The 12,597-nt window shown below is 42.0% G+C and overlaps 1 protein-coding gene across 1 annotated transcript in view; it reads left to right on the top strand.

Annotated features, from left to right (window-relative positions):
* Positions 1–9,588: 9,588 nt before the first annotated feature.
* The window catches only part of LOC121478990 (zinc finger protein 226-like), a 39,229-nt gene continuing 36,220 nt past the window's right edge, over positions 9,589–12,597 (top strand). The window contains exons 1-2 of the mRNA XM_041734510.1: positions 9,589–9,753; positions 11,433–11,502. The gene's annotated coding sequence lies outside the window, so the exon portion shown is untranslated. The remainder of the gene's footprint in view (positions 9,754–11,432; positions 11,503–12,597) is intronic.

The raw sequence follows: 12,597 nt of genomic DNA, 5'->3' as shown, positions 1-12,597 counted from the left end.
ATCAAGTCCCACGTCAGGCTCCCTGCACAGAGCCTGCTTCTCCCTCTGCCTGCGTCTCTGCCCCTCTCTCTCTCTGTCTTTCTGTCTCTCTCTCACTGTCATGAATAAATAAATAAAATCTTTTTAAAACTAAAATAAATACATTGATGGAATAAATAGGCTAGATGACACAGAGGAATGTATTAATGACCTGGAAGACAGTAATGGAAAGTAATTAGCTGAGCAAATGAGGTGAATTTTTATTTTTAAAGATTTTTATTTATTCATGAGAGAGAGAGAGAGAGAGGCAGAGACACAGGCAAAGGGAGAAGCAGGTTCCATGCAGGGAGCCCAAAGTGGGACTCGATCCCGGGTCTCCAGGATCAGGCCCTGGGCTGAAGGCGGCGCTAAAGCGCTGAGCTACCCGGGCTGCCCAAGAGGGGAAAATTATGTAAACTGAAGATAGGGAACTCTGACTCCATCAAGCATAATAACATTTGCATTAAGGAGATCCCAGAAGAGAGAAAAGGGGCAAAAAAAAAGTATTTGAAGAAATAATAGCTGAAAATTACCTTTTTTGTGGGAGAAGGAAACCAATCCAGAAGGCACAAGAGCACTCTAAAAATCAGCCCAAGGACATCTACACCAATATACATAGTTCTTAAGATGGTGGAAAGTAGTTATAAAATATTTTAAATGAATCTAAAAGAAAATGTATGATATTTGAAAATTGTATCTGGAAAAGGAAACTAGAAAAAAATTCAGAGAAACAGTTGAAATGCAGAAATATATATCACTACATTCCACAGCATTATTTTGGTAGTATCTTATTGCAGTTGGCTCCTGGCATACCCTCAGCCATCGATCTGAGTTTGGGTTGTTTTTGGGATCTTGATTTCATGTTCCATTGGTTTATATAGTAGAAACTCAATTCTATTTTGTGATTTTTCTCACATGGCAGACTGAAACAATTTTAATTTTGCAATAACTGGCTACTGCACACAGCTTAATTGAATTTTCTCAATGTTAAGGCAAGGGTTCAAAGTAACATTAAAAGAGATTTAGTAATGATAAAAATTTTCTTAGTTTTGAGTTCATCATTGATTTTTAAATTTCTGCATTTCCATGTAATCTTTGATATGATTGTTTTCCTAATTTGTAGCATTTTTTAAAAATCAAACTTCTCTGGTAGAAGCTATGCCAAATTTGAAGGACAGCTTCCCATATTCTTTCCTCATCCCCATGAAATAAATAGAAAAATCTGGGATTTGGTGGTTTCATCAAATATATTAAATACTACTGCAGAAATGGCAGTTATATGTTTTTCTTCTTGATGACAATATACATCTTTTGAAAAGCAATATATAACAATGTGAAATGTGTAACTCTGATCTGGAAAAAAACACTAGGAATATATGATAATGAAGTTCAAACAATGAAAAGATGAATACGCATCAATAAAGTTACAATTTCTAAAATGGAAATGATGAGTGTTCACCAATAAGGGTTTGTTTAAATTTCATATGTTCCCATAGTATCATGGGGCTGTTTAAGTAATGTCAGGGACATGTAATATCCCTGAGATATCCCTGTAATATCCCCGGAGAACATAATACAGGCTTTGTGAAATCACACCATAGCCTTCCTAGTATAATAAAATTCATAAATCTCTGTGTATATGTGTGTGTGTTCTGTGTATATCCATACGTAATATAGAATTGGATACTCCTAGTAATATTCTCTGGCAAGGAGTATTTGGTGGCATTTAAACTGTCACCAAATACTGGAATAAGTCATTGCCAAGCTAATTATTTGTAATAAATCTCATCAGATTAAGCCAAAAGTACTTAACTTCTAAAACTGAAAAGACCACAAGTAGGGCTTACACCTAATCTGCATCTCTGGGTAGCAACAGAGTAGTTGCTTAAAGTAGTTACAGGTAGTAGTTAAAGTACTTAAAGTAGTTACAGGTAGCAACAACACCTGAGACTGGCTGGCTTGTGTTCATGTTCATGTCTCAAAGTGCAGGAGGCCTAAAACCCCAACCACACTCAGTAGTAAATTCTTAGATAGTATCTAGTTCAGATCTTTAGTTGAGACCATTCAGTTTCAGTTCCCTCTTGTGACCATGGAATTCACTTGTTTTATGTGGTCCCTAGGGATTTCCCTATCTTAGCTTTGAACTTACCTACATTTGATAGAAATTGTTCGAGGTCATCTTTTCTCTGTTTCAAAAGAGGCTTCCCAAGTTATTAACATCTAACTAAATTGATGGGATATCCATTTGAAGATCTAAGTCTAGTACCACAATATTTCCTCTTAATTTGACAACACTATGACTGATTGTAAAGTTAGCAGTCTCAGAACCTCTGCTTTAACTCATCTGGAGATTGACATTTTGTTACATTTGCCATGTCTTAATACAAATATTTAATTCTTGAAAGGATTGTTTATACTTTCATATTCTTTTACTGATGAGAATAATACCTGGACATTGAAAAGTACATCAGTAGAGGAAAGTCAAAAGAAAGTGGGAGGTAGTAGGTAAATTCACCACTATTAATATTTTGATGAGCATGCAAAGTAAGAGTTGTATAGAATTTTATAAGGAACCTAAAACATACTATTTTCTAATTAGAGTTTTTTGCTAAATGGAAACAATTCTTTAAGGTCACTTCAATAAATTGACCTACAACCTCATTTCTAGTGTCTACACAGTATTCTGGTGTACCAAGTATCATTTTTTCCTTAATCAGTTTCCTGCTGATGAAGATCTGTGTGATGGTCAATTTTACGTGGCAACTCATCTAGACTATGGTCCCCAGTTATTCTGTCACAGACCTAGGTGTTAGGAAGGTATTTTGTAGAATATGTGATTAAAGTCCAGAATCAATTGACTTTGAGTAGGGTATAATATCCTAGATCCATTTGGGTTGGCCTGATATGACAAGTTAAAAGTCCTTAGAGGCAGAGCTGAAACTTCACTGAGAGAAAGCATTTTCCTGCCTGTTGATGGCATCTTCAGCTTGTGACAAAGAGGCCCATTTTGGTCTTCCTGATGTCCTCTTAGGGGTTTTGACTTTGCCAAGACAGCCCCACAATCTAGTAGGCCAGTTTCCTGGAATAAATATCATTATTTCCTAATAATTTTTTCTTTGGTTGAGTCTTTATGAAAAAAGAAAGGATTTTTGTTCCAAAAATAGTTCTAAAGGAACAGAATATTAAGAATAAATTTTCTGAACTGTGTTTTCTAGAATTGGTTCCTGCATCTTACTAGATTTAAAGGCACTAATGACTCCATTCCCACATGGAAAATAGGGCATTGGTAATCAATGGTGTGACATGACAAACATATATGAAATATACATTTGATACTCCTAAAGAACTAACTATTGAAGACAAGGTTTTGGATTACCATGAGTTGTTACCTTAGAATATCTTGGACGAACTAAGGAGCATAAGGGGGTTATTCCTAACTACAGTGTGGAGGGAAGATGAGTACATGGCCTCAAATTCCAGCTCAAGCATTAAGTACCCAAAAGCTTCAAGTCATCATGCACTGGCTTGACCTTTCCTTGTTGATCTTGGTGTTCATAGTGAATAGATCGATGGGAAATCTACTCAATTATTTGATCTACATAAAAGTGGCAGAGCTTAAGGTCAAGTAAACAAAAGTCCAACTTGACTCATCAAAACAGAGTCACAGCTCTTAAATCAATTCTAGGACATGGCCAGTTTAGAAACCCAGAATCCTTTGCATGAAGGAGAGTGGAGGCCAGATCTTCTTGAGGATGGGATCTTCTGTACTGCAAAATGTGGGCTGTTAATCTTTTCCCCATGGTTCCCCTAAGGAACCTATGTCTATGTACCAGTGTGAGTGTCCACTGAGAGAGGAAATCAAACTTTCTTTTTTTCAGTGACTGAATTCTTTTTTTTTAATTTTTATTTATTTATGATAGTCACAGAGAGAGAGAGAGAGGCAGAGACACAGGCAGAGGGAGAAGCAGGCTCCATGCAGGGAAGCCCGACGTGGGATTCAATCCCAGGTCTCCAGGATCGCGCCCTGGGCCAAAGGCAGGCGCTAAACCGCTGCGCCACCCAGGGATCCCTCAGTGACTGAATTCTTGATGTCAATTGGCACATTGATGATATTGTGTTGATTAGATCAGGTGAACAAGCGGCAGGAACTACCTTAGATATAGCAACTTACCTGTCAGATGGTGGGAATAAATCCTAGAAATATTCAGGGACCTTGCATCTCAAGTAAAATCTCCAGGCATTCAGCGGTGTTGGTATGTTGAACTATCCCTTCTAGGTGAAGAACACGTTGCATCTGAGCCTTCCCATGAAAGTGAGTTACATTATCTAGTGGGTCTCTTTGGATTTTAGAGGTAATATATTCCCTTTAAAATTTTTTTTTTATTTATTCATGAGAGACACAGGGAGAGGCAGGCTCCCTGCAAGAAGCCCAATGTGGGACTCAATCCCGGATCCTGGGATCATGCCCTGAGCCAAAGGCAGATGCTTAACCATTGAGTCACCCAGCTGTCTCAAGGTAATATATTTCTAATTGGGGTGTGTCACTCTGCCTTTTATGAGTGACCTGAAAACTTTTTGACTGGGCCCAGAACAAGAGAAGTTTCTGTAATAGGTCTTGGTTGCCATGTAAGCTGCTCTGCCACTTTCCATTTTCCTTATCATCCTGAAGCATTTGGCTTCATGGTATGGTGAAATGCCATTCAAAGCCTCAGTTACACCGCCAATTAGGTGGCGATAACTTGTGGGGCTTCATACTGTCCTCCCAGCTGCTGTAGATTGTCCAAATCAATGTCCACAGGCACTTGGATGGTGCAGTCAAGCAACTGGCTCTTTGTTTCGGCTCAGGTCATGGTCTCAGAGGTGTGGGTTTGAGCCCCACATCAGGCTCTGTGCTTGGTGCAGAGTCTGCTCAGAATTATCTCTCTCTCTCCCTCTGCCCCTCCAGCTTATGCTCTCTTTCTAAAATAAGTCAATAAATCTTTAAAAAAAATAAATCAGTGTCCAGTATATGATACTGTTTTATCCAAAGGTAGAAGATAGAGGTGCGGGAATAAAGGGGTTCAAATGGGAGTGGCTCTACTCACTATTATCCCTAGTATCCCTATTATCCCAGCAAAATTTGTACATTTTGTCCATAAGCCCTTAGACTCTGTTGGTATGGAGGTATTTCCAAAGGGAAGAATGCTTCCATCAGGAATTAAAACAACAGTTCCACTGAATAGGAAGTTGAAGCATTGCCAACCACTTTGGGATCCTCATGCCTCAGAAACAACAGGCAACTGACTGTGGTGATTAATCCTAACCAAGGGAAAATTAGGCTGCTGCTATTCCACGGAGATAGAGTATTCCTGGAATACAGGAAACCCTTAGGATGTCACAACTACCATACCTTGTAATTAAAGTTAGTGAAAAAGTATAACAACCCAGAGGCACCTGGATGGCTGTCGGTAGAGCTTGCAACTCTTGATGTCAGGGCTGTGAGTTCAAGTCCCACATTAGGTGTAGAGATTACCTAAAAATAAAATCTTAAAAAGTAAAACACCCAATATAGGCAGGTCAACTAATGTCCCAGACCCTTCAAGAATGAACATTTGGTTCATTTACAGGTAAAGAACCACAACCAGGGAATCCTTGAGTGGCTCAGTGGTTTAGCCCATTCCTTCAGCCCAGGGTGTCGTCCTGGAGACCCAGGATCGAGTCCCATATCGGGCTCCCTTCATGGACCCTGCTTCTCCTTCTGCCTCTCTCTCTGCCTCTCTCTCTCCCCCCCCCGTCTCTCTCTCTCTCTCTCTCTCTCTCTCTAATAAATAAATAAAATCTTTAAAAATTTTTTAAAAAGAACCACAACCAAATGAAGTGCTTGTTGAGCACAAAGGGAATGTGTATAAGTAGTAGAAGAGCTGTTATAAATACCAGTTAGGACAATGTGACTAGATGCAGAAATGAGGACTGTAAATATAAGTATTTCTTGTTTTTTTATTAATATATTTGTGTATGTATTACCCAAGTATTTTTTCTTCCATCTCTTATTTCTTAAATCATCAAATATAATATGTAATAATATTAATTTATATTACAGTATCTAAGGTACAAGATAGCAAAGGGAAAGAATGAACATCACCCAACCTTTGAATTATCTTCTGCAAAAAGATATAGGGTTTTTTTGTGTGTTTTTTTCAAAGTTTTTATTTATTTATTCATGAGAAACACACAGAAAGAGGCAGAGACACAGGCAGAGGGAGAAGCAGGCTTCCTGCAATGAGTCCAATGTGGGATTCGATCCCAGGACCCCAGGATCACGACCTGAGCCCAAGGCACATGCTAAACTGCTGAGCCACCCAGGTGCCCTATTCTTTTTCCCTATCTGATATGCAGTATTGTCAAAAACCCATTGCATCCTGGTTAACTTATGTGGCAGGCAGGAGTCTTTGTTGTTATGGGTCAAATTTTTTGCCATGAGGGGGCATACCCCCTCAGAAGGTGGTGACATTTTATGCTGAAAGCAGCCAAAATGAGTGCCCATACTGCATTCACTTATGGGAACCAGAATAACCAGTACCTGAAACATCCCAAAGGACCCCACCCATAAGCATATTAGGTACATAAACCACACAGCAGATAAGCACCACGTGTAACCATGTTCACCCTGAAAGCCCCCAATGTCACCAGTTCAATCTTTAGCCTTACAAGGGCCTGGAAAAAACACGTATGCCATTTTACACAGGAACAGAAGCAGAGACACAGGCAGAGGGAGGAGAAGCAGGCTCTATGCAAGGAGCCTGATGTGGGACTCGATCCCAGGAATCCGGGATCACGCCCTGGCCAAAGGCAGATGCTCAACCACTGAGCCACCCAGGTACCCCTGTACTTCAATTTTTAATTCCTTCCTCAGAGAAGACCTCATTTCAACTGTCCTGTTTTCAGCAATGTCATCAGTTGTTCAGTGCTGCATGAAAATAGGTCTTACTTGAGGCTGGCAAGTGACCCAAACTGGGTAGAGCTTCCCACACAGGGCCTTCTTTTCCTCCCAGACATTGTCTGCAACCTCGGAGACACCATGGGAGTTAGTGGATGACGTGGGAGTGCAAGGGTGACCAAACATCTAGATGTATTTTCTCTGCCCTTCTAAGGACCCACCCCTCATACTTCCACCCTTACGCATTGCAGTAATTCATCCTTGTTAACAAGGAAGGAACATTATCTACATCGTGTTTGCCCCCATGTGACCAGAAGGTGGCCAAGGTGTTGGGGAGCCAGCACCACCCTGGGGCAACAAGGCTGTTAAGCCCTTGCATTTCCACCATGCCATGTGTGATTCCTTGGTGACCCTGTGCACTACACCAAACTGTTGGACAGATCATGGTTGCACAGGTCCCTACTCCCCTGTACCTTGTAATCTTCTCTGACAGTATCTCATTAGCCAGTTGCATGCATGGACTTGTGTGGCTGCAAGGAAGGTGGACAAGTGAGCATTCAGCTTTTCTATTCTCTGAAATGGAAGAGATTAAGAAAGGAGTGATTTGTGATTGATAGTTCACTACCAAAAATTTCTGTCTGTCCCAGAAGAACATAAAATGATATTCATTGCAGCTTCACATGTCATAGCAAACCTACTATTTATCTGGGAATGTGCCAAAATACTTACTTAATTCATCCAGAAACACACCAATAGTTAGACAAGTTGGGTTTATTATTTATTGCAGTAAGAGAGTACACCCACTAGGGAAAACTTTGAGGCATCCAAAGAAAAAGAGGGTAAAAGAAAGAATCTATTACAACATTTGAGGCTTGTTTGGTGTTTTGGGGAGGACCTAAGGAAGCAGGGTTCACTCTAGATTAAATACTTTCAGAAAGCAGGAGCAATTCTAAGATTATTTCATCTTTTGTGAAGGCAGACTGGAACAGCAAAAGGGGGATGTTGGCATTGTGTGGCTGGCACAGTGATCTTGTTTTTTGTCTGTCTCAACAGAATTAAGAAGGAGCCTTGTTTTGTCTCGCTTCACCATGGTCTCAGAGAACACTCATTTGAGGATAGTGATTCATTTACTATCCCAAAGGAGAACAACATGACCTATTTGTGAGTGCCACACCAGCTTCCAGATGTCAGGGGCTGTTGTGGTTTTCATTCTCAATCTGCTCTATGCAATATCATACAGCCATTATTTGAAAGGAGTTAGATTTTCAGTGACTGATACTAGAAAATGTTTACACAGTCTAGAAAAATGAATAGAGAACATGAGAGTTCATTTTAAAAATCAAATAAGTATGTTGATAGGTATATGTAAGTTTATGGAGACAAGTTTAGGAGACAAACCTTTTTTTTTCCCCAGGGGGAAGGATTCTAGGTGCATTTCTTCTTATTTTGGTTCATACTATTTTTAGTTTTTATGTGTTTTAAAATTGCTAACTATAATAAAGATATTTTAACCAGAAATATAAAGGAAAAAAACTCCTAATACTGGAACATGCTCCCTCACCTACAGAATCCTCCTCAGTGTTTTGGCGTTAAATCAGAGGCTTTGGGAATCAGCATAACTCCAGTGTCAAGCTCTGCAGCTCTTCTGCTTGTTTTAAGATGGTGGACAATTTTGTAGCTTCACTGAAACTTGACGTTTTCACCTCCGAAGTAGGGATAATAATTCTAATAAAAAGTTTAAGTGAGGCAAGAGCGACTTTCCATATGGACAAGCTTCCACTTCGGCTGTCTTGTTTTTTCTTTTTTTTAAATTTTTTAATTTTTATTTTTTAATAATAAACTTATTTTTTATTGGTGTTCAATTTGCCAACATACAGAATAACACCCAGTGCTCATCGCGTCAAGTGCCCCCCTCAGTGCCCGTCACCCAGTCACCCCCACCCCCCGCCCTCCTCCCCTTCCACCACCCCTAGTTCGTTTCCCAGAGTTAGGAGTTAAGTTGTTCTTTCTACTAAACTTGTGGTACATCAGGGTCTGGCATAGGGGTCACCGCTTCTCCCAAGTCATTCCATCCCACCCATTCTTTAAACCCTGTTTTAGCCTCATATCGGCCTTTCATCTACCTTTCAATTATCTTGTGTCGCCTAAGCAATCATTCCCCGTTATTTTCTGCCCCCCCCCCCCCCCCCCCCGTTAATTTCTTGAAGATTGTTATCTCCTCACCGGTTCCTTCCCAACAATACTCCTGTCACAATTGGAGGCATTTCGAATTCAGGAAGTTGTGTCCATGGAATAATTTCTCTGAGCACTCAGGCAGAGGCAACGCAGACTCTTAGTGTAGAAACCCTCATAACCACCGAAGAAGTCGAGACTACGTGATTCCTCCCATTCTGGCATTTTGAGGAAGTGTAGACAAGGAGCTCCCAGCAACCGCAACACTTTTGGAGGGTGAGACTAAAAACGTTTCGCCCTTGGCATTCTGGGAGGTGTAGTCCAGACGCTCCGTGTGGTGGCTTGCACTTCCGCTCAGGAAGGCGGATCTGGTGCGTTCTGGGAGATGTAGTCCAGACGCTCCGTGTGGCGGCATGCACTTCCGCTCAGGAAGGCGGATCCGGTGCCTTCTGGGAAGTGTAGTCCAGAAGCTCCATGGTTTCGCTGGCACTTCCGCTGGGGGGGAGTGTGAGGTTGTTACTGAATTTTCTTTGGGAGCAGTGCGTCAGTTCCGCCTCTTCGGACGCTTCCAAACTTCCTGGATCTGTGCTTGGAACCAGCAGCGAGTGGGCGATTTAGGGGGAAAGAAGCCTGGACAGAGTACGCAGGTATGCAGCGGGAGGGCAGTGGTGTGCATCCCTGGGGAGTCTCCGCGTTCAGGGTGGTTTGCCAGTCCTGGGGTGTGGTGGGGTGGGGTCGCCTGTCGCCTGGGTTGAGAGTTTCTGCGTGTCTTAGCTCGCCCAGCGTCTGCCTCCCTACACCCACGGGTGCTTCTGCTTCCTGCTGTTGGGGAATCGAAGAGGTGGTGAGAGCTGCCTCCATTTTGACCTCAAACTTTCTAGTTGGCTTCTGTCCAGCTCGTTTCTTGTCTCGGGTGGAAGACCCTGAGGGCAAAGCATCCCCTGGTGGAACCAAACTGCCCCCTCCAGCAGTAAGCCCTGCTGTGAGCCAGCAAGGCCCCACTCGTGATTGAGACGGTGATCATTTGACCTTCACTGCCCACCTGCCATTGCCCCACATTTTTTGTGTATAAACCTGGAAGCGTTTCCAATACTTTGAAGAGTCTTTGAGCCGGTCTGCAGCCGTTGGCGTCGCTGAAATAAATTCCTTTCTTATTTCACCGCCACTAATGTCTCTGCCTGTGGATTTTGTCAGGGGCAAGAGGCCAAATCTGGTCTGTTTGGGATTCCCACAGGCAGCTGCGCTTGCACCGCTACGTGCCAGCTGTAGTGGTAGAAATAAACATCTCAAAACAGTTTCTGGCACAAGGTGGATGGTGACATTTCTTAGTACTAATTTCCCGAAGAGCCCGAAATCCTTAGGCTAGGGTAGATATCCCACTGCAGAACCTTTCCTCTTCTCTGATTCCTGCGTGATTCTGGATAATCGGGGGCCCCTTATAATCTCTCTTTTAGGAAGGTGAGGGTGCAACAGATCCAACGTGAGTTCTCTCCTTGATGAGTCAGAAACCGTACCAGGTTGAGTTGTTGCACAAAGAAAGCTTATTTACAGCAACTAAGGAGATCATGGGGAATGGCTTCCAAAGCCGTGACTCCCCAAAAGATGGTGAATGGGTTCCCTTTGTTGAGAGTTAGGATAGATATTTTCGTTAAGATTTTATTTACTTATTCATGAGAGACACAGAGAGGGATAGAGACATAGGTAGAGGGAGAAGCAGGCTTCCTGCGGGGAGCCCAGTGTGGGACTTGATCCCAGAATCCCTGGATCATGACCTCAGGCAAAGACAGAGGTTCAACAATTCAGCCACGCAGGCATCCCTAGATAGGGAAGTCTTGTCATCATCATATGTAAAGATGGGCCTAAGGTGGAGCATGTGCCTTAGTGAAAAATGCCAATATCTACACTGTGTGTTATGTATGTGAGGCTGAGCCCTCCCCCTTCCTTGGGCAGGGATTTTAGTATTCTAATGAGGTAAAGGGAATAGATCATCCCAGAAGTCACTCCATGGTCCTCTTGTGCAGGTATGAGTTGGCCTCAAAAGCTCTCGGTGGTCTGGGCCTGTGGCAGGTCTTGTCAGGGCAGCAGTCATCACCCGAGGCATGGTTTTGGGTTTCATGCCTGAGTTAAGAGGTGCACAAGGAAGAGCTTAAGGAAAAATGTAAGAGAGGTTAATGAGTACAAGCAGGTGGGAAGCAAACATCAGGTCTTGGGGTGTAGTTGGTGATAAGGGTTGCTTCCAGATTGCACGGAGGAAGGGGAGGCTTTAACTTTTGTTGAGGAGAGCCACACGATCATGGCATTTCATAACATTCTTTTCTTTCCCCAGCCTAACTTCTCAAAAAGAGCTGCGCAGAGATCTAAGGAGTGACTCCTTGACTACTACAGCAAGGTTCCACGTGAGTGGGATTTGGCATTTTTCTTTCGCAACAGTGTTCACATCAATCAGATGATACACGTGTAATTGGGCATGGGCATTAATAATAATTGACCCTTAACTGCCGACTTCACCAGTGACAGATTTATACAAATACATTGTGCCATACCATAGCTCTGTGAAGAAATCCTGCTTTCTTTTTCTATTCTGTAAAATGAGATTGAGACCCATGGAGCATAAATTCTTTTCCCAAAGTCCCCACGTAGTAAGAGGCCAAGCTAGGATTGGGATGAATACAGTCTGAGTCCAGAGCTCGAGTTCCTAATCTCTTGGGTATGTTCTTCTTAAGCTGTAGGAACCCACAGAAATCAGACCCCAGGTAGTTAGCCCTTGATTCTGGAGGACCTGAAAAGCAAAGCTAGTGGTTTGTGACTTTTTTGAGTTTTTCCAAACACTGTCAACTATTCTGTTTCATTTATTACTTATAATATGTTTAATTATTATAGAACCATATAATTATGGAACATTCAGAAAATACAGAATATGAGGGAAAAAAATTTTTAATTACTCATTAATCCAAAGTAGCAGCTGTGAAGCTTTTTTTTTTTTTTAAGATTTTATTTATTTATTCATGAGAGATACAGAGAGAGAGGGGCACAGACACAGGCAGAGAGAGAAGCAGGCTCCATGCAGGGAGCCTAATGCAGGACTTGATCCCAGGTCTCCAGGATCACACCCCAGGCTGAAAGCGGCGCTAAACCACTGAGCCACCCACCCGGGCTGCCCAGCTGTGAAGCTTTTAATGCATTTCTGTTTGGTGGTTCTTTGTGTATATTTATATGTTTGTTTATAAACATTTCACAAAACTATCATATATTTCTCTGTCTTTTTCTCCTGGTTTGTTTTAACTATGGAAATTTTTTAAAGATTTTATTTTATTCTTTATTTTATAAAAAAGATTTATTTATGTATTAGAGAGCACGTGCACATGCTTGTGCAGGGGCAGGGCAGAGGGAGAAGGAGAGACTCTCAAGCAGACTTCTGCTGAGCGCAGAGCCTGATGCCGGGCTTGATTCCAGGATCTTGAGATCATGACCCGAGCCAAAATGAAGAGTAC

Source organism: Vulpes lagopus, chromosome 2 (genome assembly GCF_018345385.1).
Source record: "Vulpes lagopus strain Blue_001 chromosome 2, ASM1834538v1, whole genome shotgun sequence".
NCBI lineage: Eukaryota > Metazoa > Chordata > Mammalia > Carnivora > Canidae > Vulpes > Vulpes lagopus.
The sequence above is the reverse complement of the archived record's forward strand: the minus strand, read 5'-3'. Positions and strand labels throughout refer to the sequence as shown.